This window comes from Charadrius vociferus, unplaced genomic scaffold, assembly GCF_000708025.1.
Source record: "Charadrius vociferus isolate BGI_N301 unplaced genomic scaffold, ASM70802v2 scaffold192, whole genome shotgun sequence".
In the NCBI taxonomy this organism is placed as follows: domain Eukaryota; kingdom Metazoa; phylum Chordata; class Aves; order Charadriiformes; family Charadriidae; genus Charadrius; species Charadrius vociferus.
The window spans coordinates 861376-865764 of NW_009647437.1; positions in this window are offsets into that span (position 1 = coordinate 861376).

Sequence of the window (4389 nt, forward strand, 5' to 3'; positions counted from 1 at the left end):
TACAAATTCTGGCCTTACTTGCACCTTTATTAATCCATTCCAGCCCCTAAGAACTTACTGCAGTTAATGTAGCTGCCCCATTAAAGCATCAGAAAAATGCAACTCATAGCTCTCAAGAATCTTATTTCTTCTTATATCGCTCTCAGAGGTAAATTAAAGGGTTCTACTCGTGTGAATACAGAAAGTAACAACACCTGGTCTCAAACACTCCTGGGTGAAACTCTGGCTTCTCTAGAGGCAGAAGTTTTTCTGTTGGAGAGGTTAAGAGAAGCTACCACGTTCAGTAAAAGCAGGACATTTACCTTCTTTTACAGCACACGCTACTTACTAAAAGAGAAAAAGTTCAAAACCCCATATCCGTTTATGAAAATTTGCACGCTAGGGACTTGTTGAGAAGTTATTGTGTGCATGTCATGTAGTAAGCAAAAAGCACTTCAAATATACATGACTTTATTTTTCACCCCAGTGGTTTACAGATTTGTCCTGGGACAATAGAAGTTTACAGGGAAGAGGGAGATGTCTGTGATTAACGCGCCTTTCGGCTCTTCTTCCTACAGATACCCCGTGGATATTGCTGTATTCTCCAGAATCTAAGCTTCCACTTAAAAAACAATGAAGTTTCTAGCCCATCTGGGTTTGCGGAAGCAGAATGTAAACAGATGTACTGTTGTCTTATTTTAGAAGCTATAGCAAGCCAGACTGAAACAATAGCACTAAGAAATGTCAACTGCTCCCATTCATCTCAGTGGGGTGGGGTGTTAACTTTGAAGCCTAATTGTGACCACTTTAAAGCCAACCTTTTAACCATTTCACTGCTATTGCCACACCAGAAACTCCAGAGTAATGAACTTACCCGGCCTCTGTATTTGTATGCATTACTCTGAGATCTCCCATTCACTTGAAAAGGACACTGCATTACAATCGAGCTGCTTTGAATATTCTTTCACTTAAGAAGTTAGCTAAATTGTTTGCTACTGTCTTTCAAAACTAGGGTTAAAAGAAAGTCAAGGGTGAAAGGTTAGCTTCATTGTTGATGCTCTCAAAAGTGCAACACGTGGGATTCCATGCTCTTTGCTTTGATCAGGATGGCAGTTCATTTCAATAAACTGACAAACAGCTACGTACAAAACTGAAAATGATTACTATTCAAATAACACAGCACCATCAATTAGGAGTAAAGAAAAAATCCTAATGACATGGTAACAAGCGCTTGCAACAACAAAGGAGGGGAAAGAGGGGAAAAGGGTCTTCATTTTCAAAAACTTGCGACTCTCATTACCTTAAATCTAAGGTGCAATGGGCCTGGTTCTGAGCATACAGAAAAAACGTCCTTTCTGAAGATGTTTTACATCCAGTTTCCAAGAAGTTGAAGTATTCTTCATCAGCAGTCACTCTTTAGTCAACACATCAATTTTTCTCTGGTACCAACAGTTGAAGACTACCAGCTCCATGCACATTTTTGTAAACATGACTTCAGATGCTGTGGAAACTCACGGTTGAAAATCGTTAGGGCAAGTTACTCTAGTTCACGTTTCTGAGCTCCCAGAAGTTACCGGCATGCAGCTGCATGCTGGGTCCCAGAAGCAGTGGTGCTGCAGAGCATGATGGAGATGCACTGGTTGGGTCTGGTGAGGCTGTTTGCAGCTCGCCTGACGGCTCTGGGCTCAGCCAGCCCTCCCACCCATCTCCACCACAGGACATTCCTGCAGTGTCTGCCATCACGTCTGCCACAGGTTGTGGGTGGCACAGGACTGCTGCAGAACAATATACGCATTATGTTAGTAACTCTTCCTAGCTCCCATTTCTATGGTTACCTCTGGCACTGATAATCCAGCCACAAGCCTTTTTACTTATCATTTTCTTCCTAACAGCACATATATTAGGCTGAGAAGTCAATACTAGCAACACAACAGCACCACTCTGGCATCATTAGTACATCTAAGTTTGGTACCTTAAGTAGATAATGCTGACATGTCTCAAGATGCCCTCAATGCAGCTACAGCCACCAGCTCAGTAGGAGTGAAACAGGATGGGGAGTGTCATCCAAGTCAGCTACAAGGCAGAGCTATGAGAATGGTATCACCCAGCAAAAGATATTGAACAAGCAGGTGGGACAGGAGTAACCTCTCCAGCTCACAGAGCAGCAACTGGAAGAAAGAAACGTGGAAGGATCTGCATAACCCATGCTACATTTACAGCAAGATAACTTCTTGAGAGCACATTCTCATCCCTGAATAAAACTGTCTTCGCCTGGGAAGGTCTTGAACTGGTATAAGAGTGCCTACATGTGGCAAGGCATAGGGTTATTCTGGTAGAAGGGGGAAACTTTCCTGACTACACAATGCCCAGGTGTTTGTGGAAACAAAGCCCTAATTCAGGCAGCTCAGGTTCCTTCGCCTGCTGCAACAGACAATACTCTGACATTGTTATTAGCACGTTATGAATGCACAATCCTTCCACGTGTAAACTTCCACTGTAAGCTGGGCATTAGGGTGTTTGGAGTTTGCCCTAATAAAAACACCAAATCCAAAACCCTCTATTATCAAGCACCTGTGTTTCCTACATCTTGGTCTTTAAACCACAACAGAATATTTGTAAAATGCTTATGGTAGAAAACAGAAAATAAAACTCTGTTTTCACTTAAAAGCCTGCAAACACTGACTTCACATGTGAAAGGCCTGGTACGGAAAGCCAGACACCTTCATTTTCTATTGACTTCAATCAGCTGCAGCAGGGCGATCAGTTCTCTGCAGAAGGTGCTGAATAAGATCATATATTATTTCACAGAAGTGTTTGAGTGCTGTTGAACACGTTTTCTGCAGATGCTTAGAGGTACAGAACAAAGGCAGCTGAACACAGACTTGGTAAGTTTACAGTTTTACTTTATCACTGTATTAAATTCCCATTCAGCATCAATAAGGCACCACACACTTGTTATAGAAAGAATAAACAGCCTCATAAAAAACTAGACTCGTCGCTCTTTGCTTTGCCTCACACCCCTCTTCTTTTCAACTGCTAACAAGTAAAACAACCCCCCGACAGCTGGATGTGCAGAAGCCTGTGCTGGCGGTGTCCTGGTCCGGAGCGACGCTGCGGGCTGGAATGCTGACGCTGGCAGGGCTGCCACCGCGTTTACTTAACACTCATTTCTCTCAGTCTGCTTCAGACCAGAAATGCAGGCAATGAAAACCTATTCAACCTTTGAGAACCTCGGCCGTGGCGGTTAGCAGAGAGGGGTCTTTGCAGGTACATGAAAGAGGCTTTCAGAAGACGCTCCCATTCAAGGGAGGTAGAAAGAGAGCCCCCAGCTGTCTCTGGTTACCTTTTATTGGCATGAAAAGGGGGAGGCAGGAGGAGCAAGGTTTCAGGACAAATGAAAAACAAGCTTTCTAAGATCCACTGTTCAACCTCAAAACAAAAGCTCGACGAATTTAAGCTAAAGGAGCTTAGTTCCATTTCTTTCAGTTTGGCAATTTATTATGGTGAAGAGAATGAAAAAGCTGTTTCAAGTAGTGGATTAAACATTGCCCTGAAACAGAAGTAGAGTGGAAAAAAATGTATGTTATGAATTCATCAAGTTTCTTGGGTAAATAAATAGCAATTAGCAAACACATGAGAAAGTGTACCATATTAGTATGTATCCAAGGATCTTCGGGTGAAAACATTTACATCTTGATGATAGCTGGACAAAACAGCTGCCATAGACGCATTATTAAGCAGAGGGTATAATCTGTAAACACTCACCACCCAAATTAAACCAAGGTCTGTTGAGATGTAGGAGAAAGACCTCATGTTTGAAGGCAGGCGCCATGACTGCAGACGGCCCGGTGCTGCCTTCCAGACAAAGCCAGCTCAGGGCAAGGTGAGGGCAGGAGAGTGGCACCTTCAGGAGTGTCACTCAGCCGGGGGAGGAGGCACACTGGCCAGCAGACACCCCTGCCCTTCTCAGCCCATGGGGGCAGGCAGCCCACAAAGCCCTGCACTGTCCCAACCTTGCTACAAGCCTGAACAAAACCCAATTTTGTAAGTATTGCATGACGTGGCAGACTCTCCCCTAGGCGTGGTGGATGCCCAGATTAATTCTGGGTTCACTCCATGCAGCCAGCACCTTAGAAGAGAAGAGGTATGGGCCAAAACTTCCCCAACAAGTATTAGAAAACCCATTGCCCCCCATGTCACCATGAGCAGTTTGTCTACCACCCAGCCATGCTACATGGTGGGGTACAGCGCAGGGATCCCAGGACAGCTCCAGGCACCCATCCTGCAGCCCATAGCACAGCCTGGCACCGTACAGCATGCACAGCATAGTGCCGCACCAGGGCCAGCATGCACGCTCGCTCATGTGGGGTGAAGAGTTAAGTGTCGGCACAGCATCAAGTCTCAATTCTT